Source organism: Phodopus roborovskii, unplaced genomic scaffold (assembly GCF_943737965.1).
Source record: "Phodopus roborovskii unplaced genomic scaffold, PHOROB, whole genome shotgun sequence".
Taxonomy (NCBI): Eukaryota; Metazoa; Chordata; class Mammalia; order Rodentia; family Cricetidae; genus Phodopus; species Phodopus roborovskii.
Window position 1 is genome coordinate 14,693,786 of NW_026126470.1, and position 26,489 is coordinate 14,720,274.

General features: G+C 35.9%; 1 protein-coding gene across 16 annotated transcripts in view; it reads right to left on the reverse strand.

Moving 5' to 3' along the window:
• Positions 1 to 26,489, reverse strand: part of Robo2 (roundabout guidance receptor 2) — a 1,084,901-nt gene that overhangs the window by 340,921 nt on the left and 717,491 nt on the right. The gene's annotated exons all lie outside the window — the stretch shown is intronic.

Consider the following 26,489-nt stretch of genomic DNA (forward strand, 5'->3'; position numbering starts at 1 on the left):
AGTGGAGAGATGCCAGTGAGATGAGCAATAGGTAGAATGTAGAGAATGGAAGAGAAATAAAAGACAGGTGGCAGATGTAGACTGATAGAAGCAGTTAAGTTTAAGTTTAAGAGCTAGTTGGAGACAAGCCAAAGAAAACGGCCAAGCTTTCATAATTCATAAGAATTTTCCATGACGTTATTTGTGAGCTGGTGGTCACAAAAGGAAATCAAACAACCAATAGTCATCTAACTCTTAAATCTACATTCAAGTCCAGATATTATAACTGGCCATAACCCCTTGACTTACAAAGGAAAATAACATGACTTTATAATAATTGAGAACATTTTTCCCATAAGAAAGTATAATATCCATGCTTCTCTCAAAGATGTATCAAATGTAGAAAATGAGAAACTAAATCAGAGACATAATTCAACATAGAAGTAAGGGCTCATAAGATAGATTTTAGCATATTAAAAGTGCAAAGCAGGTGGACATAGTATACACAGTTAAAGAAGCTGATATCTAAACTCATTTGGAGAGAAAATCACTACAGCAAGTAACACATCATTGATTTCTTTGTTTTTAGTAAAACAACAGTTAAGTCACATCCCTAGATTTCCAACATAAATCCCCAAAGTTGTGTAACATAATCAAATTAATTATACAGAGTTCATCCAGGTTCCTAGCTCATGAGAGTGAATAACCATAGACCTGCCTCCAACAGTTTTCTGTAACTGCTTTCCTTGAGTGCAATGCTAATGAGGTTGGATCAATTATTAACTATAATTGAAGTTGAGTATAATTTAGCATTTAAATTTGAGCTCTTCAGTTATAAATCCATTAATTGCATCATGAAACTAGGACATAATTAAGAATTATTGACAAAATGTGACCAGGAGTAGAAACACTTTCCATAGTTTTGATCAGCCATATGGCACATTCCAAAATCATATCCACAGAAATACTAAATATGTTTACATTGACAGAGAATCCATGACTATATGTTTAAGTATTGGACTACAATTTTCCTGCTCTAGCTTTTCTTTGGGAAGCTTACTCCACATATCTTGAAACTCTGCATAGATTACACAATGTACTCTAGTAGACCTTTAGATTTTTAGTCTGAGCATAAAAGTTTCTGTTATGTAACTTTTCCCGGGGAGATATGAAAAATGTATTACCCTAGGTAGTTCACTTATGCAGACCTAAGGAAATATTCTACCCCAGTCTAGTTCAGTGAGCCGGCATTATTGTTCTTCACAGAGTATGGATGACTAAAAAGCAGCAGTATTACTAGAAAGCCCATTCTCCATAGGTGAAGTCTTAGAAAACTATCTTACTGGAATGCTGTGCAAAACTGGTAGGCAGTTCTACTGAGCAAATTTTAACACTGCATAGAAGCTTGAGAATGAGGGAGGCAGTATCTTATGAATCTTGTAAATTTCAGGAGCTTCCTGAGTATTGTAAGTTGCTTTCTGTTCGTGGGTATTGTAATTTGCTACTTTCTGAGGCTTTTGACTCTTGGCTCCCTTATATTGGAGAGCTTGAATGTGTAGAAAATAGTTACACAAATATAATATGCAAAACCACATCAATCTTGATCATTTGATGAGGTGACCATCTAATTAAAAATTATTAGCCTAATTTAAAGAAAATCTATCAGTTGATATAGGAAGCAAGTGAAATACTAAGTGGATGCATATTGTTGACATGGGCACTGTCATGTCAAGGATAAGTGGGCACTGTCATGTCAAGGACAAGTGCCTCTGTCCCATATCATCAGTTAAACTCAGGGGGGATGTTACAGCTTTCCCTCAATCAAAACTTAAATGTTGACCCTGTGTGCAGAAATATACACTGTATCTTTCTTTTCCCACCATGCTATGGCCTAAAGACTACTTACCTAAGATACTATCCCTTCCAAGACTGGCAAACCTGCTTCTGAACCAACCTGATTTAAATGTATGTAATAAAAACACCCAGCCTCCAGGAGTTTGCAGCTTCTTCAAGTACGCTCAATCCCAGCTTTTCTGTTTACATGTGTAAACATGTAAATACTTCTTTATCCCCCATGTTACTCCAGTTGTGTGAATCCCTAGAACCACACAGAGTATGCCAAGTCTAAATATATATATTAATTGACATTTATATTTCCATTGCCTTATAGATGGCAATCAAAATTTAATATCAATAAGTTTTATAATAGAAGGGTTTTTGTTTTTTTTTTAAATCTCTGTCCATGTAAGCTTTTACTTTGCTTCTTTTGTTTGCTTATAAACATAAGATAACAGTACTTGGTAATTTGTTTTCTTTACTGAATACCATATAGTAAATTTTTCTATAAGAAGGACAAAATTTTATAATAGAAATCTTAATGTCTACTGAGAAGAATATTATAATTTTTATGCCAAATTGCTTTAGATCATACCACAATTTTGGGAATAGTCAGTGTTTATTTTGTTGTTGTTGTTTTTTTAAACTAGTTCATGTTTTAAAAGACACTTCAAAGAACATCCTCTCTGATACATTTTTAAATATAACTTAGAATCACTATCCTAGGAAAGTATGGAGTTGGCCTGGCCTAGCTGCCTTAAAGAGGTCATAGAATTTTTCAGGTTAGAGTCCATGGCTCCTGTGGCACAATGTACCTTCCAGTTCCTGAGAGACTGATGTATTCCCTCAGGCAATGGAACATCCCGGATGCATTGTTTTTCTCTGTATGCTCCCTTAGAAGTTAAGGAAACATGGAAGCTTGACAACTTGTCTAATATGTCTTAGGCATTAATCTTATGTACCTGTATAGCTTGCAAATTTCATTGTATCCTGGCAACTACAATTGTATTGATCCTGGCAATTGCCATTACATTTTATTTCTGGTAAAAAAGTATAAAAAGTCTGATTGATCTCAATAAAATTGTCAAAATCTCAGACTTGCTGTGGCCCCTCCAACCTGAGCCTGATTTCATTCCTCAAGACCATATCAGGTGACCTTGGCCTGGTAAATAAGCAAAATTGCTTACAATATGTTAAGCTACAATGTATTAGAATTTTAAGGACATTACTCCAATCCACATGGGAAAGGTGATGTTTTACTTACAGTAATCTTGAAGTCCCGTTAAGGAAAAGGCATTAAATCCTAGTTATAAAATGGAATCTGTCTTTAGGTGGAGATACATAATACTTTTTCTACTAAGATAATCCAGATAGGCCAATAAATCACCTGTCCAAGAGACCACACCTCAAGAAAGTAGGCTCCCATTAAGCTATGCTAAAGAGATTAGAGGAATAAATAATTAGTCATTCAATTGGATAATATCTTTTTCCTACCCAGAGTTCTGAAGTCATTCAATATAAACATGCTACAAGTAAATCCAATGTGTGACTGTAAATTGGTTTCAGTTCAGTCTTTAGTTATAAAGATAAAGCAACACAGGAATTTGTAATAGGTAGAATTAATAAATGGATATATAAATAATCATAGGAACTGATGGATCATATTGAAAAAATAAATTATCTGAAATGGTAGTTTACACAAAGTGTATTTTTATAAGGCAAGAGAGAAATACTCAAGACTTTAAATTCAGTTTTCTCTGAATTCAAGGTGAATTAATGTTGAAGATCTTTAAGTGACGGGAAAAAAACAGAGTGAATTTATTGTTTGATTTTTTTTTTTTTTTTTTTTTTTTGCCTTCCTGGTTTATTCACACCAGGTAGAGACTTTTAATGACGGTTTACAATCACAATGGAGACTAGGAATTACACTTAGCATCACCCAATTTTAATGTACAAATCCCATACTTTATAGCAGAAAGCAATAGACAGATTCTTTAAGTCAATTCCTGCCCTCAGATATTCACAGACAATTCCCACAGTGGGAGCAAATCCATCACAAGTGTGTATGAAATCAATTCTCAAGAGTCAAAAGGCATCGTTAGTGCCCACACTCATTGAAAAGCAGCATGGATCTTAAAATGTCAGCTGCACGGAAGGCATATCATTAATAGACTTCACTTACAGTACTTAGATGTTTAAACACAGATCCAATGAATCTCCAATTGCCTCACATTAACAAAGGACACTCTTAACACTGTTGCACACTGACAGCCCAGGACTGCCCTTTTGTGTTCACTGAAACTTTATCCCTAATTTTCTTTAGTGAGCTGTGGATTATCCCTACTGGGCTTGGAAACAGCTTTGGCTATTGCACAGGCGCAACAGACAAAAATGCCAAATACGAATTACAGTGATTTTTTTAAACCTCTTTCTTTGAGACTATCCTTGAGAGCACAGTCAAGTTATGTATATTTCTAGATATTTATAAGATAAAATGTTGGTGAGTTTGAGAAAATGGCAGAAACAATTGCAAAAACATAAACTAAAGATGTGAGTCTTATTTAATTACTCCAATAAAAAATTCAAGTCAAAACAATTCTGGGGAAATTTATTCTTATAATGAATCATGGGATTGCCTGAGTAGACTTTAGATCATATAAAGTTTATAGTTTAGACTCATTCTTACTAATGCTGTTAGGAGAGGTAATAATTAATATTCCATTAAATCCTTTCAAATCCCAAACTAAATCTCAACTTTGAAACTCTTATAAAAAGAATATTGGTGAAGTAGAACTTCATATGTGAGGGTAATGACATATGTAAAGATATTCCTGATACTGTAATTAAATTTTGTTACTAACTGCATTAAATTCTTATATACTATGTATTCTATAATAACACTGCAAAATGTATTCTGCTTTGGTTTTATCAGTAAAACAAATATCTATTACAGCAAGGCTAAAGTACTATAGATTCCCAACCCAATAATGATGACAATAAAAATTTACAGCCCTATCCAAGTTCTATGATTCATTCGAGGGCAACTAGTAAACATAGCATTATCATGCAACAACTCAAGATTATTGAAATGCATTTTAAAGATATATTTTAAAAAGTGCTAAGTGATAACTTATTAAAAATAATATGCTTAATTATTTTCATGCAAAAAGGCAAAAAATAAATAGAATCTTCTTATTAAAAAAGGAATATAGATTTGGTCTTTAAATATATTTCTAAAAAAAAAGCTTTGTTGTTTTAAAGCTTTTAAACCTTGCCTATACAATTACATTCAATCTTAATCCATTCTAGAGAAAGTGGTATCTTTCATCCAAGCAACTTGAACCCTCCAAAGAAGACAGAGGTATTCAGGAGGACTCAGCTATGAAGGGAATGTAGTAATGTGAAGACAAGCCAGAGGCTGGAGTGAACCCTCTACCCCAGGAGGGCCAGACAGGGGAAAAGGTAGGGTGCTATCTGACAGGTACAGAGGGAATGTTATAAAGCAACACCTAGAATTTTAATTTGATCATGAGAATGGAAAAGGGAAAGGAAAGATCCTTCATTGGATTTAACTATATATTTGGATAAAATTAAGATAATTGTCCTAATTTGGATACAAAATGGTGTAGTTTGTTGTTTTTTGTTTTAGATTTTGTTTTTGCTTGTTTGTTTGTTTGTTTGTTTACTATTGTCTCTTTTGGAGGGCTCACCACACACCCAGAGACTTATTCTTACTTGTGAATGCCTGGTCTTAGCTTGGCTTGTTTCTAGCCAGCTTTACTTAATATAAATTATCCTGTCCTCCTTTTGCCTCTGGGGTTTTCTGTAAATCTTACTTTTACTCTCATTCTGTGCCTGCTTGGGTGTCTGGGTGACTGGGTTTCTGGCTATTAACAACCTCCTCCTCTTATTCTTTCTTGATTCCTCCAGATTTCTCCTCCTATTTATCTTCTTTGTCTGCCAGCCCCTCCTCTCCTTTCTCCTGCCTCACTATTGCCCATTTAGCTCATTTCTAGACCAACAGGTGTTTTGAACAAGCAAAGGAGCACAGCTTCACTGAATTAAACAAATGCAACAAAAACAAAAGCAACACATCTTTACATTGTTAAATAAATATTCCACAGCATTAACAAATGTAGCACACCTTGGAATAATACTCCACAAGAGAATGGCCATAGAACAGCTTGAGGTGCTATGGCAAGGTGGTACAACTTACATTAGATAAGGCCCAGTGGCCAAAAAGTGGGAGAGTGTTCAGAGACCTTAAAAGTAGGTATGGTAATCCAACTAATAATGGTCTCATATGGCAGGCCGTATGTTTGTGGTTTTGATTCACATTTCATGGACTATTTAGGAAGTATTAAGAGTGGAAGCATTGTTGGAGGAGGTGTCTCACTGTGGTTGTGTCCAGTCTCTCTCTCTCTCTCTCTCTCTCTATATATATATATATATATATATATATATATATATATATATATATGTTCCTCTATCCTGTGGATTAGATATGAACTCTCAACTATTGTTTTAACACCATGCCTGTCTGTCCAACATCATACTCCAAGCCATAATGGCTATGGCATAATGGCTATAGACTAACCCTCATAGACGATGCATCAGCTCCCAATTCAATGCTTCCTTGTATATGCTGCTATGGTTATGGTGTTTCATCACAGCTATCGAACAGTAGCCAAGACAGTGGAATCTGGGAACCTGACTCCTCTTGCTACCTGGTGCCTTGATAGTACCAGCAATTCATTCTACCTCCCAACAGGTTCCCAAACAGTGGATTCAATTGATCTTGGGTTAACACTTCTAAAATAGCCAAAGAAAACCATTTGCTGTTTGAAGCTGTTTATCTGATGTGCATATGCCCTTATGATGCTCATAGGAAAATGTACTCGATTCTCATGGTATTTTTGTTATCATTTTCTACACAGGAGGATTTTTTTTCTCCAATTTGTCTTTGCTTTAAAGTGAAGCAAACAAGGGTATTTATTTTCTCCATATAATGAACCAGTAAAATAATTCTTCTAGTAGCACACTTTAATAAACTGAATTAAGACTATACAGGAATCAACTGTATGAAATATGATACATTTCCATTTGCTGCCTAAAATATTTGGCTAAGCCAGTATTAGACATGTTATGGAAGAAAAATAAGGATAATCTATCTTGGTTCTTATTTTTTTTGCCAACATATTTAGATTATGGAAAAATATTATGTTATATGAAGTAATGTCTGGCAAACCAATAAAATAGTACATCAATTTTCAAGGGAAAAAAGGACAACCATATATATTAGAAAAATGTATAACATTTGAATAGAATTTCACCATTTAAGACTGTATATGCACACAGTTTTATGTGGGTTCCATGAACTGAACTCATGCATTGAGTTGTCAGTAGCAAATGCACCATCACCATATGAATCATCATGCTGGACACCCCTCCCACCATGTACTGACCCTTTTCCTTTCCTTTTGAAACAGAGTCAATCTATGTATGTCAGGTTCATCTCAAACTCCAAATCCTTCTGCCAACCACCTGAGTGCTGGGCTTATAGGTTTGCCTCATCACATCTGGCTTTTAAGGAAGATGGTTTCAAAAATCATGGCATTTAGAGGTACAGACCTGCTGTCATAAACGCATCCTATAGTCTAGTCCCTATTTTTCTTTGGTGAAAAACTTTAATGCTACATTAACTTTTACATGGAACAGCAAAAATCGAAAAATCACATTTAAAATAAAAATAAATATCTTTGAGTATGGATAATATGAAGTGTTTTCTCATTAAATAATTAATTAATAAATATGAATTAATTTTTATCAGTTATGGATGAAAGTCAAGAGTCAAAATAGCAATACATTTAGTACTTCTCAATTTCTAGCTATTGTCTGTAATCTGCAGGAGGCAGATTTGGCCCAGCATAAATACCCCACTTATTTTACAAATTACATTTGTTTAAAGAGACTGAATGGCCAAAAGATAAACTCTCTGCTTATTTAGGTTCCATTTTCAAGATAGAGGTAACATTGCAACACACAGTCCTTGGAAGCTATTGGGCCATGAAGACATGATTAATTCATTTAAACTCCAGTTTGCTAATTCACAACAGAGCCATGATTACAGGTCCTCTCTCATATGTAAGATGCTGTGAGGACTAAATGAAACATGCAGGTTAATCCATCCTAAGGTGGGAGTTTCAGCTGCTACTAGAAGTTGCCACAAAAATATCATATAAAAGACACCTGCAGCTCTCTTTCAATAAAATCTTGAGGCATCAAAAGAAACGAAATCTATCTAAATAATAAATTGACATTTCATTTCTTTAAAAAGGAAACTTTGAGTCAGTAGCTCTTAGACAGATGTGTACTCAAACTTACAAAGCTGACATTTGAAATGTCAGCACATCAGTGAATCCACACCTTAGGTACTCATCTATTTTATCCTTGTTTCCTCTTCCAATGAGATGTGACAGGTGATTTATTTTTACATTGTAGCATCCTAGGGAAAAACTACATTCTTAATGTGTTTGTGAATTCTCAAAATGCCACAGAGAGTAGCATTCTCAAGAATCCAGGGGTGAGTCATTATTTCCATGGTACATGTGCACGAAGATCACTAAATCTTTTAAACAAATGCTGCAAGATGGATTTCTTTCAAAGAAAGCTAAGTCAAATTGCATAAATCCTAGTACTGCACATTTATGTGGAATTGTTCTGGTTTTCAGTAAATGCGGAACTGGAGAAAGTGATCTGCTTTGGCTGACTCTGTAAACAACAGCAAACTACAGTCCCTCAAAAGTACAATGTATCTTTCTCCAAATCTCCACTGAATTTACAGGGTGCCTTGGAACTCTGGTTTCTTTGTACCCAACCAGTTAAAGGAGGTTTCCATCCACAGATGAAATGAGAAATTCCAAAAGACTGGTGATGAAGGTAACTCTGTTTGGAAAGTTTCAAAAGTAGAGACCACAAGTGTTGAGTATGGTTTGCCCCTTGTCTGGGAAGTGAGAGTTACTTGGTTTTATGGAACTGTTACAGTCTCACAAGTGACAAGAGGTCCTGATAGGAAGTAATGTATTTAATGAGAGGGGAATAAAGGATATCAACAATACATGAAAGAAGAATGGATGGAGAATGGGGGAAGAGAGGGAAGAGGAATTGTTAAGGAAAGGGGGAGGAAGGAAGAGAGGCAGGGAGGGAAGGACTAAGGCAGGCAGGAAGGAAGGAAGAAATGAAGGAAGGAGGGAAGGAAGGTTATTGAAAAATTGAGATTTTTACTAAATATTTTGTTCATTACAGTAAAAAAATAAATAATTGTAAGAAACAATTATAAAAGAATTATGAACTTTTAAAGACAAGGATAACTTTACTTCAGAATATCATCCCAGAAAAACGACAAAACATAATAGCTAATATCACCTTTTCTGAAATAACAGTAATTTGTCTATCTTCAAGCCATTTATTCTTTCTATATAATTCTAAATCACATATGTATCCAGATGAAATAAACTTTGATAAGTGTCATGAAGGATAAATTCTTTGCAGTACAAAAAAACGTTCAATGAAATGTGTAATATGTGGTCAAATCTCAGAGAAATCCACTGACCAGTGACCTTGTATTCTGTCAGGTCTTTCTAGAATGTACTATTATTCTTGACCATTTCTATGATATTTAAAGATGTGAATAGTTAGCTAAATGTAGAAGAATGACAACTCTTCTATTAATTGAAGATAAGAGTCCTACAATTTCCTTAGCACTATGCAACTTGTCTTAAATCTAGAAATCTGAGAAGCATCAGATTTTATGTTGGTAAACTCTGTTAAGCTTTACATTTAAGATCAAGGCCCAAATGAAAGAAAAACAGTGTTTGTAAACTGTTGACAGTTACTCCTGGTGATGTATTAGTATGTATTCTAGAATAGTGAAGAGTTTCTTTTAAGAAGTAATGCTGGATACTTCTAAACCGAGATGTAAGCTGCTAGAAACAACAGGGAAAATAAGTGTATTTTTTCAGATTTTATATGGGAATTATAGTGCAGAGAATCTTGCCATTACATATCTGATTATTTGGATCCTGAGGTCTTGATGAGTGAAAAGGATGGTTACTTTTTAATTTCTAGTATAATTTTTGTACCCAGTTGGTATATTGTTCAAAGACAACATGGTTTTACACTTTCGCTCCTTCACTGGTACCTAACCCACTACATACCAAGTTTCACAGCATGCATGTCCTTCAAGCACTTCTTCTATGAAGAGTATCATCATGGTGTTGTTCTGTCTTTTACCCATAGTTAGCTGCTAACTCAGCAAAGAGACTATAGCTCTCCTGTTCAAATTATCCCATTAGAAATTCTGCTTGAATACACACTAGGAAAAACAAACAGAGCTTATCTGACCCACAGCACAACATAAATGCTGCTTTTGAAAACTTGTATCACCCAGAAGGTGTTATAGCAATCATTGTTGAAGTTATTTCACCAAGCATATTATATTTTTCTTTGCATTTTTGAAATTGCTGTGATGAAAAGAATCAAAAGTAACAATGTCTTGAGTATTTGAAATATTTCCCAGTTTATGCCTTTTGTAAATACTAATTGAGTTATATAGATTAGATAATTTTAGATTACAAAGATATACAATACAGATTAGATACAATACACACTAACAATTGTCATGTTTCAATACTGCTTTTCATTGTAAAATACTGAAATAATATTATTAGATGAAAATCAACCAAACAAACTTCTAAATTTGATCCTTGTTGAAAGGAAAAATAATTTAGCATAGATCTTTCATGTAATTTTATATACATATAGCCTTCTAAAATACAGAATTTTATGGTTATATAATGTCTATATATTTGCCCTAATATTCTACAGTAGAAAATGAGTATATTGTCATATCAATCCATGCACTTCTAAAGTACACCAGTTATGTGAATATTAAAAATGTCCTAACCCATTGGAAATGAAAGTAGTCTGAATCAGTGACTGGGTATGAACAGATATATTAACTGTCCAGCAAGAGGACAATGGTCATTCTTGGCAAAGGAATCATTAACTTAACCTTAATAAAACAGCTGCATTAGACATAATCACTTTTCCCCTAAAAGCCCAATGTTTGCTTCTTGGACATCAGCATTTTACAGCCTGCTAATGGTGTTTGCAACTTCAACAATTCATTTCACACCTCTGGTTATCCAAGCAGAAACCAGCTAGGTTTTCTGCCTTAGTTTCCCAGGGATTAGAGTGAGACTTCCAGGATTCAACTTTACGATATTAAAAGCCCCCCACAATAAAACAAAACAAAAATGGAAAGAATCTCATTCAAGACTGACAGAAGGAGTGAGAGTTCAAAACCAAAGAGATGAAAACCCAGCAGGGAACTTTGTAGAAGATGGTAAACATAAAATACCTTTCACCAGAGGGGCTAACACTGCACTTTACCCACCACTGGATAGTGCCCTGCTGGGAATTAATTACTATTGACAATCATGTCGTTTATATGTACTATGCTGTATTGTAATTATCATTTACACATTTGTCTCCCTTGAGCCTAACTTCCTTGAGAGTATTACACTTAAGGTTTATCATCAGCCAAACACTTACTATACAGTATGACTTTATATATTTCACGGTAAATAGAGAGCCTTTCTCAGACATAAGGGATTTACACAAAGGGACCAGGTACATCATGAAATATTTTATTATCATCAAACATCCTACACAGGGCAACCATTCCCTCCCCACTATTAGACTCCTCTAGAGCTGTTCACTCTGTTCTCTGTGCAATTCTTCTCTCAGTCTCGGAAGGGGAGTCGTGTGAGTGGTTTTCCATGTGAGGAACTTCTCACAGCCAGAGGATTTTCCTTCCTGGGACAGTGTCCTTCTCATCCTCACATTTCAATTTTCATATTCTCCCTAGGTGCATACCCTAGCCAGTACTCTCTGATACCTTCAATCAGTGGGTGCTTTGAGCTTCTCCACCCAATGGACTCTTTTGAGGATAAGTTGTTGTTGTTTAATGTTTCCCCAGAAGAATTCAAGGTCCATAAATGAGCCCACCTCCTGAACTGCATCTGCCCAAGAGTCACAAGGAAGGTGAGGCCACATTAGAAACTTCCAGCCATGGGGACTTAACCTAAGGGGAAAGGATGGATTCTTCAGGCACTTGGAATGCATCATCCTCACATCATCTCTTTAGCTTCTCTGGACTGCAGAGAACCTGACAGTAAAGCATTGTAAGTTTTGGCTAGGAGGGATTCACTAACTTTGTATTGGACACAAAATGTATCTTAGCATTGGCTTAGAAAGAGATTAAACTGGTGACACATAGTGCTTTCCTTTATTACTTGACAACATAATAAAATGATTATTTCTAAATAAATAACATAAATTACAAGAATGACCCGAACTAAGATTCTAAGCAATAGTGGAGAGGTTACCTTAAATACTCTACCCCAAAAATGAGATGGATATGAGGTAGTCATATACCATCCCAGAGCCTTCATCTATTAGCTGATGGAAGCAGAAGCAGACATCCACAGCTAAACACTGAGTTGAACTCTTGGAATCCAGTTGCAGAGAGGGAGGAGTGATAAGAAAAGGGGTTAAGATCATGCTGGAGAGACCCACAGAAACAGCTGACCTGAACAAAGGGAAGTTCATGGACTCCAGTCTGATAGCTGGGAAACCAGCATAGGACTGACCCAGATTCCCTGAATGTGGTGTTACTTGGGCAGACTGGGCAGTCTATGGGGCCTCTGATAGTGGATCAGGATTTGAATGGTGTTTAGGAGCCCATTCCACATGGAGGGATACTCTCACAGTCCTGACATGGGGGAGGGCCTAGGCCCTGCTCCAAGTAATATGGCAGATTTTGAAGATCCCCCTTGGAAGAACTCACCCTCCCTGGGGAGAAGAAAGGGGATGGGATGGGGATTGGTGGGGGTACCAGGAGAAGATGGGAGGGTGAAGGAACTGGGATTGAAATGTAAAACAAGCTTGTTTCAAATTTAAATTAAAAAGCCATTAAAAAAAGAAAAGATGAGAAAAGTCAATTTATGTTTATGGATTTTCTAATTTTTAATAGCTATTGCCTTTTCACTAGGTAATCCCATGCCACCAGACATGTTTTAAAATCCTGATATGTGTCAGCCACTTTCAGAGCTCAGGACACTTAGGTGAATACTGCAAACTTGGTAGCCTATGAAGTGCATCTCCTACTCCTGCTTCTGGAGGAAATGAACCAAACATTTAATCTTTGCAATGGACCCACCCTCCTTCTCCCAAGATAGCAGTGTTCATCTTTCTAACCCACTTCTTTTTCTACTAAGTATAGAAGGAAAGTGGTTTCTAGGGTGAAGGTTCCATATTTCTAAGTTGCCATACAGCCATCACTGAAGAAAATCTCCACTACTTACAAATGTTCTTTTTGACATGTAAGGCAACAGTTCTCAGTTTGTAGGTATTAAAATGAAAATTTTTTTTTCCAGAACATTTTTATTTTTAACAGTTTTTCGTATTTTACATATTGATGCCAGTTTTCTCCTCCTCTACCTCCCATCATACCATGTTCCCCCACTGACCCCTCCATCCCATCCCCCTTCCACTCCCCAGGGAGGGTATGTCCTTCAATGATGTATCATCAAAGTCTGTCAAATCATTTGGGGTAGGGTTTAGCCCCTCCCCCCCCTGCGCTTCTAGGCTAAAGGAGTATCCCTCTATAGGGGAATGGGCTCCTATAGTCTGTTCCTGCTCTAGGGATACATCCTGGTTCCATTGTGAGAGATACCATACTCTTCCCAGGCATCTTTACTGAACCCATGTTCAGGGCATCTGGGTCGGTTTTATGCTGATTTCCCAGCTATCAGACTAGAGTCCATGAGCTTCCCCTTGTTCTGATCAGCTGTTTCTATGGATTTCTCCAGCCTGGTCTTGACCAGGACACTGTGTCTTTCACAAAACGCTGACTTCCTTCTCCTCTCCATTCATGCTGGATGTTTAAGTTTTACTGACTCTGGCCTCCTTTCAGGCAGCAGAGAAATGGTTGGTGGTGCTAAGCTTTTATGCATTTTTGATCATCACTGTTTGATTATTTTCAGAGTAAGCAATTAGTCCAAACACAAATCCATACACAAACTGGTTAGTCTTCAAGGAACATGGTCACCTGATTACTCTCTGTGACTTAGCAAAGTGCTTTATAACTAGTTGCTTTTTGGCAGTTAAATTGAACTTCAGATTGCAAATGTTCATCACATAGTTTGACAGCCTGTCTATTATTCCTTAATAAAAAGTTCCACACAATTCAGCCCAAGTTAGAGTCAGTAGATGTACTCATACATGTTCCTCCTTAAAACTTATAAACATGAAAAGTGTGAAACTGTAACCCTGGAATTTGGATAAAACACCTTTTCTAAATGGATCTGATGACACTGGTCTAGAGAAATTCTTGCCAAGAAGGATTTTCTCATTACACAACCAAGTATTTTCTGGGTCAGTCCCTTTTCTCCTGAGTGAGAATACTGTGATAAACAGAGGTTTCTACTATACATCTGCTTTGTCTCTTTTCTCTCTTAATTCTACCTTTTATGCCATGGTACTCTGTTACACCTTTCTTTTTTCATTGCCTTCTTCCAAATTTTACTTTTATTTTTATCCTATCATTTATAGTTATGTTGCTTAATGCATAAGTTAAATTTACCCATTAATTAGTCTAATGATTTAAATTTACTTCAGGCTTCCACCTGGCTTTTGCTTAATGAAGTACATACAGGAAATAGGTTTTCCTGTAGTTGCCTAAGGCAAAAACTTAACTCACCATAACTTAAAGTAGACCTAGCTCTGAATTAACTTGAGCAAATTTTTTCAATATAAATTAAAGTAATAAAAATTGTGCTTATAATGAATATGTATGCCTGTGTGATAAAGGAAATGCTAATGTTGACTATGAATATGTTCCTTTAAATTAATTCAACATATTTAAGAATATCATGATAACATATGTAATAAATTAATATATTCCAATAATAAAAGCAAAAGGACACCATTTTTCTACAATAAGAAAAACGGTAGCCCTCCCATAGGATTTCTCCAACATAATAAGATAAATGTTAAGTACCCTTCGCAAAGCAAAAATTATAAATGTGTAGAACCACAAAACCATGTTAATGATACCAAAGAGATTTGGGATGGAAAATTTTCTTCCCTGTAACTAAGTTTTTAGATTTTTTTCCAAACAAAAGCTTTGCATTTCTCAATTACACTTTAATGAAACACTCAAGTGTGGTCCTGTTGGATAAATCCAAACACATATTTGTACATCGGTATATAGTAGATGAAATTGCACACCAGGCTTCCTGATGGATTTCCCACATTCCCACACAAGCAAACCGATGTTCACACTACCTGCCAGTAGCTTCCCTGTTAGCTTGCCACTGAATCTCTCCCAGCAAGTTGCTGGGGAGGCTCTAAATATATTTGATTAGTTTTAGGCCTTCATTTTAGCGAGTCATCACCCTCTTAACAGCAGATGATGCCCCCTAGTTCGAATCAATGTGAGTGGCCCTGGTTACAATGGACGGATTAATGATGAAAAATGTGTCGTCAGCTTAGAGACCCTTGGACATTTATCACCCAATGGGTCTGCCAATTGGTGGGCTGGCCCTGGATCATCTTTCTCAGCCTTAAAGAGATAGCACTCTTTTCAGATTAATTTAATGAGGTCGGGTGGGTGGAGAAGAGGGCCAGGGAAGACAGCTCAGTTGGCAGATTTGGGTTCTATATTTTTTTCAGCACTCCTATAACAAGTGTGTTTCTTTTGCAATACATTTTTGCAAGGCAAGCATGGGCAGTTAGTATGCTTTGTTTTCAGGCCTAAAATTGGTTATAATCTCTTCTACAAAGTTTCTATAGGAAAAGAGACGGTTGTTTTATGAACACAGATATTTAAAATTAAAAAGGTCTGCTGTGAATTATATTTTCAGAAAATGTACATGTTTGCTTGTCCACTTTATATCTATTCTTAAAGAATAATTTATGTCCTCGGTTTCCTTTCCCTGGATTTCATTTTATTTCACTCTCAACTTGAAGTTTTTTTTTTTTTTCTTTTCTTTGACCATGGTCATTAGTGCTTTTACTTTCATATAGGAAATGGAAAATCAAAGAAAAGTGCACAGAAATACTTACAGGAATTACGTGTTGTAAATCTTACACATATTTCATATTCATTGATGTTTGAAATACTTCTCTCTTTGTCTTCTCCTGAATCTCTGCATCTCATCAGCATAATGGACACAAAAACCAAAATTGACATTGCCTTGTTGTTTCTAATAAACCCAATATAATTTAAAGTAGTGAAATTATGAATAGCTTGCTTGATAAATGTGAATGTAAAAGGACTACAAACACCATAAGAATAGTATGTATTCTATTTGAATTAACAAAATCCAGGTTAAAAAAAAAAAACTTTTAAAAAGTCCGTTAGGGACTGATAGGAAGGGGAGAAAGATGTTCACAGACTTCATTGACAACCTGAAAAATCCTAACAACAGGACTCCTATTTTTGGTAATCATTCACTCAGGCACTATCTGAAATTCAATTTGTAAGAAATTATAAAAATTAGCATAAAAATTCCTTTGGGACAAATGGGTCCTTGTAAGTCACAGCATGGATTGGAATCTCTTCTTCATCTAACATCATCTTCCCCATTTACCAACAATGCACTTTAACTTTTCCTATCATCTCCTAAAACAAATCTCCCAGGCCATGGGACATTATCAAGATTGCTGCACATCACAGACTTTATAAATTGTTATAGTTAAGAGTGATTTCCAAAATGGAAGAATTTCACTTCTCAGGTTATTTTTAAAACTGTAAACACAATTTAAACAATGAACTTTGACTTGACAATGGGTGAAATCTCAGTAAATACTAGTCCATTTGAATGAATAAATTCAACTTTCTGCATACAATCACCAAAAGAGATCTTAAATGTACATCTATCACATCTAATGAGAACACTGTAAGATATGCAGGTGACTGGGAGAATCAGAAAATATGAATCAAAATAAGACACATCTTGAGAAAGATCTCCAAACAGGAACTAATGAACATATTACCACAGGCACAAGGACCCGTCATAAAGAGTACCAGGTTCAGGGACACAGGACACGAGAACCACAACAGTGGTAGGAATAATGCTTGGGACAGTATTCAATTTGAGAGTCCTCTAGACAATTTCGATCAAGCTGTAATAATCAAGTGCATTAGGCTGATGCCAAGACCACAATTAGTATCTAGGATGAATATTATCTTGGTTGCTTGTGAAAACAAACAAATAGTCCCCATCTGCTGGGTTTCTCCTAAGCTCTCATTATACATAACATTTCCTATTTTACTTTCTGTTGTTACTTACTTTTGATTTCCAAATCCCAATAACAAAATATAAGATTAACTTAAAGTCTAAAAATTGGAAATTCCTAAATTCCCCATTAAGACAGCAAATAAACATACACAAGTCACATGTACTTTAGAAATTTAGAAACGAGTGGGAGGGGGCACCTTTATTTTACTTGTATTTCTTTCTGGACTTACATATTTCTATAATTATTTAAAATACACAAGACTTTGCAAGAGTCACAACATCAACTTCTTCAAGGCAGAGTTCCTGTGGTACCAATACTCAGACTAGGTGATGATAGAGTTATGTGAGCCCTACTTGCTGATTAGGTCATGACCTCTTTTTGCCTTTTGTTTCTGCAAGGTCATGGATTAATTAGTTAAATGAAGAACATTGGTATATAAGATTATTTGGTTAAAATCAGTTAATGGGTCATTCCAAAGCTCCACAAGTTAATCAAGTTCTTCAAGCTGGCTACTTCAGCGAATCTTCAGGATGCGATGTAGGTCTCCTATGCAATTTTCCTGTGGAAATGTAAAGCACGTTTCTAAGAGCATGGGTGTTTCTCTTAAAGCCAAGAAATTAACTATAGTATCCATCACACTTTTCTTCTCTGAGAGTCCTTTCCACTGCTTATTTACTCTGAGTAATCCTTTCACAGTAAAAACACAAAATCAATTTAGAGGCTCTAAATCTTTTTGTTTTGGCATGCCACTCATAGATCGGGTATCTTAGTGATTGTGTGGCAGAAACCTGCAAAAAATTCTACAGTATTTGTAAAGTATATACATATCAAAATTGGGACATTATTCTCTCACAATGACAAGAAAAATTAAATTTAAGAAGAACCTGACTTTTAGAAATTCCCTATTTTAATCTATGGTATGGATAGAAAAATATTTTTAAATTATCAGCAAGAAAAGTGTAGTTCAGTAGTTCAGATTAGCTGCCAGGCTTATTGAAACACTCAGTTTCCAAACATGACCTATCCAGAGTAGCTACAAGCACAACGTAAGATTCCATTGACTCCATAGAATTTTCCCTGAGTAGTGTGTAAAGGAGAAACAACTGCCATGTTGACACTTTTTAGCAATAGGAACATTCTCTATGAACTGAATGAATTGCATTTTAAAATTTTGGAAAAATATACTTTGCTTTGAAAACACTTGAATCAATATATAAAAATACATGCATTAAGAAATACATGTTTAAAAAAATAACACAATAGGGTATAATCCTAATGATGGCGTGGTAGCATTGAAACTTTCTTTAAAACAATGAAACCAAGTGACACATCTTCTTGTTATTCATTAAAAATACCTTGCTAAATAATGTTAAATGGTTTACTTGTTCAATGAATAGTTTATTGCCCTGTGCAGGAATTACAACTCATTCTCTCAATTGCTTCTCCAAACAGAATCACATCCATTTTATGGCCACACTGTGTACAATCTCCAGTCATCTCACATTTAAGGGAAAAGTGTTATTTATAATGTTTATCATTCTTGCCAGTATACTTTTACAAGTCTTTGACATGTCAATGGGAGAAATTTATAGATATACAATAAAGCTTCATTGTAAGGATTTTCAAATAAACTAAGATGCATTTTGTGTTTGTCTAAAAGGCTCAGTAATGAAACCCTAGGGACTTGTTTATGCACAGTGTTTTCCCAGCAGGAGAACCAATATTGGTCAGTCCTCTGTCCACAGAGGCCTTTCTCACTAAATGGAACAGCATTTGCTTTGTTCTTTAACTCTAATTAACAACCAAATCATAAATTTAGCCTTTGGCCAGTTAGATTAAGCTGCCCACTGTATTTGTACTTTTTGAAAATTCCTGCTGTCTTGAATTTTATTTGGTAAAAAGAAAAACAAGAGCAAGGTGGTAAAAACCGAAAGCAAGATGGGGGACAAGCTTAATGCATTAGGCTTGTCTCCCAAGAGAGCCTGCTTCCTATCTGTCTTAGGTCACAATTTTAAAGAGTTGAATGATCGGACTAACTCCCTCTGGAGTATTTATGCCTACGGCTGTGTCCCTGAACAATTATGACTCTCTGCTCCGTTTATGGCTATCAGCTGGGCCAGCTAGTGGCCCAACAGGTCAAAGTGTATGCTGCAAATGCCAACCTGTTCTGCTAGTTAATTTAATTGAACTACTTGGGCATTTCAGGACTAAGGAAATTAATACACTCAAAGTACAGTGATTGTCACACAGTACATCATTAGTCCATGTAGTTAGCATTAAAGCACTTTTCCCAAATATTGAGATGAATTCTTTCATATGTTTAAGGTGCATACATTCATTTTAATAACCGTATACAGCTGAAAGGTTGTATGTTTGTTGCAATTCTGTTTGTATCCACATTTTATAACGTTTGAACTATTTCCAAGGTCTTCTATAGACTAACTCTTCACTCTTCTGCGTGTTTTCCTTTTATTTATTGTGCACATGGATGGAGGCCTAAGGTCAGTCTCTGATGTCTTTCCTCAGGAGCCATTGGGATGGAAATGAAGATATGACCACTCTCAGATATGGTTGAGGAGAAGGTTTGTATAGCAGATATAAGGGAGGGAGCAGCCAGAGGCATATAGCAGAGTCGAAACTGAACATGGCTAGAACAACAGACCCAGCAAAAGAAGAGAGGGTCAGATCAAGACAGGGAGCCAAGAGAGTAGGACAAGAGAGGAGACTAGGAGAGGGAGAAGGACCAAGAGAAAGGACCAGGGGACAGACAGAGGACCGAGAGATCCAAGAGCAGAGCCAAGGGAGCTAAGAGAAGCTTGAGGAAGGAACTTGAAACTCATGGGCTGGGGAGGTTTAGGGCAGGGGTGGGAGTGAGAGGTACTTGCTAGGGCTGAGTGAGCCTGGTGACCTGCATGAGCTTTGATATGTTAAATGGACTCACAGTTAGCCATTTGTCCTGAGTTTCTCTGGGGCCTGTCACTATCCACCTTCTTCTTTGAGACTAGATCTTCCACTCACTGACTTGGAACTCCCACTGTGACTTGGCCTCCTGTCATCCACTTGTCTCTGTGTTCCTATGCTGAGCCATCCCAGTGTCAAGCTTTATTTTCATGAGATCTGAGGATCGCACTCATGTCCTAATGCTTGCCAAGCTAGCCTTTCATTGACTGAGCTGTCTCCCCAGCTGTAAAGCCTACAGTACCAGAGCTGAATGTATGTTATCTGCTAGAGTTGATTCTCCAGTTCAAGAATATCTTAGTGTTATATCTTTCTTGTCTTGTTCCTCATCTTCTACTACCTCACTTCCTTGTTCTTTATTGTTTTGTGTGTGTGTGTGTGTTTGTGAGTGTGTGAGTGAGTGAGAGAGAGAGAGAGAGAGAGAATTGGGGATTGAACTATGGGCCTCACTCATATCTTTCAAGAGCTCTGAGCTGTACTACAGCCCAACCATTCTGGCTATAACACAGGGAACACACACTTGTTATCAGTCAAGAAGTTTGACAGATTCAGCAACATAGTGGTTTTGAATAGAGAGAATTCACATAATTCATAAGTTTGGAGCCTAGTCACTGGTGAGGTGGGGAGAAAATGAAAAGAAAAACACAAGACCATTTCCTTTCAAAATCTAGTATTAACAAAAAAAAAAAAAAAAAAAAAAAAAAAAAAACAAAAAAAAAGAAAGAAAGAAAGAAACCATGTAGTAGGCTAAGGGTTTAGTCAAGATAAAAGTCTAAAGTGTCTTCAGTTGAAATACAGTTTCCTTTCCATTCTCTTCCTGCAAAGACCCCATGTGTTTTTCACAGATTATAAAGCAGAATTTCAATGTTTTCTCCAAGAGGAAGTTAAATAGGTTTTATCTGTAACGAAAGTTGAGTTCATTTTTATCTGATAAACCCCAAGGAATGCTGGTGGAGGGGGGCACTCAGATCAGGTTTGTTTACGGAACTCTCAGAGACCAAATATCTTACATTGAGAAACATCTGGCACAACAGTCAAGAGTGGAGGTGAAGATTCCTGTTTGCCATTTGACACAGATAATGCCACTCTGTAACTGTAAGTGACCACAGAACACGCCTAAAACAGTCCAGTATGTATAATAGCTGTGTGGCATGAACTATAACCTGGTCCCTCATGAATGTTTGGCATATGATCATTGTTTAATCGAGATAATGATCTGCTTTGTAGAAAGTTCATGGATCCTTCAGAAAGGAGGTCAACTTTTCCACAAGCAAAAACAGCTCCTGACTGCAGAAGCTTAGAGGCATCTTTGGAAGTGCAGTCTGGAATTCTGCAGGACTACTGTCTTCTCGTTGGAGAGATGAGTTCTAAAACATGGCCAAACCTGCAAAAATCCATCAAGAATCAAGGCTCATTTTTACTATCCTGAAATTTAAAAGAAAAACCATTGTTTAAAAATACCTCTCTTTTCTCCTTAACATACAGATGTGACATGGGGATGTAGTTATATGGCACTTTTCTGTTATGTATAATGTCCTGGGTTTCATTCCCAGTGCCTAGCACAGCAAGGGAGAGTAGAAACAAGGAAAAATGGGGAGGAAAAGAAGGGCAGAAAAATGGGCAAGGAGAAAGAGAGGGAGGGAAGGAAACAGGGTGAATATTTCTCTTGATGAACTACTCTAGACCTGAATACAAGTCACTATACCTCACTTTATCTTTAAAAGAGGGATAATTAGAGCATCTTCCTGGGTTAGTTAGTACTTAACAAACCGTCTGACCCACAGAGCATACAATCAATATGAGCAATATTTAAATGACATAACCACCTGTCACTGAGGAATCTATGTTTTTACTCTAACGTATATTTTATATTAAATTCAAACATGTTTCACATATTCATATCCCCATTTATTAGTTAAATTAAAAAATGTATAGGAAAATTAACATCTCTTAAGGACCACACATATGTGGAATTCAGGATTGAGAAAAGACAGTATTTGAGGAGGAGGTGATCAGGCAGACACTGTTTTGACACTGAAAAGGTTTGCTATTTCTTTATGTCATAGTGATGGAGTACTTGAGAATGATGCATTTCCCAGATCCCTGATAAAGAAGGGCTCGGACATCTGCTTTAAAACAGTTATGATGACATATGAGGTAAATATCATCTATTATCTTTCCATGGTCCCATCCCCGAGAGTTCCTTACAAATGCCATCTACAGTGGTCTAACCTCAGCAAATTTTTAGCTTCTTCCCTTTCGACATCATATTCAAGAATTTAACTCTATCATTACTCTACTATAGTTCAGTGCATACATATATGGAAACAAATTATGTTACAAACAACTTTAACACTTTCTCTCTCTCTCTCTCTCTCTCTCTCTCTCACACACACACACACACACACACACACACACACACACACACGCAGATTCTTAGACACTTAATGAGGCCTGGATGAATATGAGAAACAAAAAAATTCTCATTCAGCTAAATTGATGTTATTTTTCCAAATAATGAAATGTTTTATTTAAATGTATATATAGGACCAACAACCTGGACAACACAGTCTCTAAGCATAAATATATATATTTTATATAAAAGTACATGTATTTTATATAAAGAAAATATCTGTATTTAAATGGGACCTCACACACACATAAAAACATAAACACACATATTTACACAAGTATTCTGGTTTCTAGTTTTAATTCCTTGCTTTTGTACTGAATACATTATCATTTGCCACCAAGGACTGTTCAAATGTATATGAAAACAATATTTTTTCCTAGTCTGATATTTGGCTTTAAATTCTAAAGGCAAAATAATTAACTTTTTTCTTATATACTTTTGTCTCCACAGAATTAGTGTGGTATGTATATTGTTGATGAATCTGAACTGTGACTAGGGAATTGCTATCTGCTCTGAAGACACAATGAAAATGCTTTCTCAAAGACAATACGACACCAACTGCCAGTTGTATCAGGACAGCACTGTGTAATTTTAATTGCACGTTTTATCTCTTATTAGGACTTTCTTTGCCTTAGTCAGGAATTCATGACTATGAAATTCATGTTAAAGCTTATCATTTTTTAGAAACCTAGAAATCAAGGCAACTCCATGCTCCAAAGCCCTCTTATTTACCTTGCTTTCCAGGGTGCTGATGAGGAGCAGGTGTCAGAATTTTTCCCATAATCCTGACTGGTCATTTTGCATATAAACATACCCAGATTTTCACAGTTCTCTAGTGGCAAGTGTTTTGACAAATATCACTGCTTACTTTTCATATCATTTAATCCTTTAGTTGGAAAAATACCATATTTTCCAATATGCTTTTAAAGTTGTTTAGTTTTTACCTTTTAGAGTAGATCATATGTAAGTAAATTAATCCACTTTCATCTTTCTAACTCTCTCTCTCTCTCTTTGTGTGTGCATGCGTGTGTGTGTGTGTGTGTGTGTGTGTGTGTGTATACATTCTCTTCAAGGAAAGAATGATGTAAATGACCAGTCCACTTAAAATGAACTTAAATGGAAACAAGAAATATCAACAATAAGATATGTTTAATATTATACTTGTCCCATTTGAAAGTAATATTTAATATTTTTCATGTCATGAGTTTTTAGCATAGATTTAAAAAACTGATCTACATGGCCAAATGCGGGAATTCTTACTGTTTTCTATTACTATCTCTATTCTTTACTAGATTTCAAATTGAAGTTGTCAACCTCTGATACCTTGACTGCCTATTAGGAAAGAAACATAATCTTATACTTGATGACTTTGCTTTTCAGGCTAACTTCATTTTAGACATTATGTACTTTATTTTCAATGACTGAAGCAATGTGAAAGTTTTGGATCTTTAACATATATATATATATATATATGTATATATATATATGTATATGTATAGCATATTTATTAAAATCATATATATGCTATTTATATGATTTATTAACATCTATAAATAGAGTCCAAATGCAAAAACTTGGAGGGGAACTGAATGTCTACATCACTCAAAATATGAACTAACAGTAATGTGCAGTATTATTCATGAGACGGTGAGTTGAGGAGACACACACTCCACAGCACACTGACGTAAAATACACAGTCTAGCAAGTCATTACACTCCATCTGTCTGTCAAAACAGGATGAAAAACAACTGTAAAGAGAGCTAGTGTCACTCATGTGAGAACTTCTTAACAATTACTTTCAAAGACCCAGTTTGCTTATTTTAAATTTATTTATTTCTGAGCTGTACTTAGAGCTTTTGGGTGTAATTTAGCTTTTGAATGTATGAGTCCTTTGGACATCAACCAGAACTTCTGAAAGCCTAACAATGCCAAAACAGAAATCTTATGCATATTTCATCTTAAACTGAAAGAAAAAAAGAGATTCTGTTTACGCTTTGATGAATGGCCAACAATACACGTAAATTTACATAAGCAGGCTGGCTTAACAATATCAAATAACAATTTTAAATTCATCTCTTAACCTAGCTATTTTATAAAATAAATATTTTAATAGACACGGATTAGTTAAACCCAGTTTCTAGTCTCTTCATTTTTTTTTTATCATAAAAGAGGAGTTTCATTGTCTTTGCTTCATTTACCTCAATGAGAACTTTATCCGGGAAACAATTGCTGTGATTAGAGTTGTGACAACAATTATAGGGTCCTTTCAGCTTTTTCATCCTGCTCTGTGCATACTGAAAGTTTGGATTTAAAATCAGTTGGTACCAGCATAGATGTTATTGCAACTTATGAGTGTAGTATAACATTGGATAGGAGAATAAACAAACAAATAAATTAATAAATAAATGAGACAAGAGAAAATCTTCATGAATAGATACTAGATGGCCCAGGCTTTGAATTCTAATCAGTGCAAATAGTTGCATAGTTTGAATCACATTAGTTAATATTACAGATGCACGGCTTGAAAGTCCCTAATATAGGACCGAATAATATCTTCCCCAAAATACTGTTATCAGGTTGGAAGAATATCCATTAGAAGCAGTTCTTCCATTGCAGGACAAAATAAAACTCCCTTTTCTGTAAATGTGATTTCTTCCCTGGGCTCCGCATAAAACAATTACTTGCATTTGACTCGGCAGCTACAGCTGCTGTGCAGCTTCCCATGTGTCAATAAGTTGGTGTCACTTACATTTCCTCTTTCATGCTAAAGTTCATTCCTTTTTTCCTGTTGTCTTGCCTTGTCTGTCCTATACCCCCCACAGTTAGACCTTTTCCCTTAAAAAGTTAGAATCAAATTATTCCCGTGTAATTTTTCTTTCTACCTCGACTAGTGCTTCCAGACCACACATGGCTGTCCACACTGGACTGTTGACCACTTGGGTTTCCCTCATTCATGAAACTGTGACTAGGTATTCCTTCTGTTTCTCAGACCATTTCCTTCTTCCCTTCTCTGAGGCCCTTCATGGTCTCTAATGAGAACACTCACTTCCCAGAAACATTTTTTAGTTATTGCTTTGTTTTGTTGTGGTTTTCAGCATCATCTACCACTTTGTACAACTTCCCCACAGCAATCACACTTTACCTACAACGGTAAGCAAATAATTCTTCTGTCTAATCTACAGCTGCCTCAAAAATTGCCTGCCCTAAATATTTTATTGTGTCTCCCAGTGTGTATGTATTCTTAGGAAAAACATCCTGCTGTTCCCAGTCATCATGGTCATCATCCTAGCTCTCATTCCTTCCCAGTGCTAAGTTTAGGAAATCCCATTTGACAATAGTATCTATGAAAACTAAGCCCACAAAGAACGTGTGCAATTTTACATTGTCTATATGCAAATATGTCTTCTAGTCACAGGCTCTCTGTCTATGACTATTTAGTTATTTTGGGCTTCGGTCAAAATTATTTTAGCAACAACTTCTCCCGACGACTCCATAAATTCTGTCAGTATCCAAAGATGTACAAATAAGCATTACATTCTTTCAGTATTGTTTTTCCAACTATAGATACTGATAATGTCATCAGTTTTTCCTCATTCATCACATATACAAAAGAATCAAAATATCTCATAGGAACTTTGAACTGAAAAATGCTAGAAGATGTCTATGTCCTATACAATGATTTTTTAAAGCTAATCATTAGGAATACCTAGGAGGAAAAAATCAACTTTTGCCAATATGTTCTTTGACAAATTTTGTCAATTGTGCTTTCATTCTTCAGCTGAAAATACTGCCCTCCCCCACCACTGTCCCCATCCAAGTTTGCTTAAACTTTACAACCATATGCAGGCTACAAGTACTCCTGTTTATTTGCTTGAGAAATGTCTCTTATAGAGTCAGTTGTTCAAACACTTGATCCTAAGTTGGGATACAG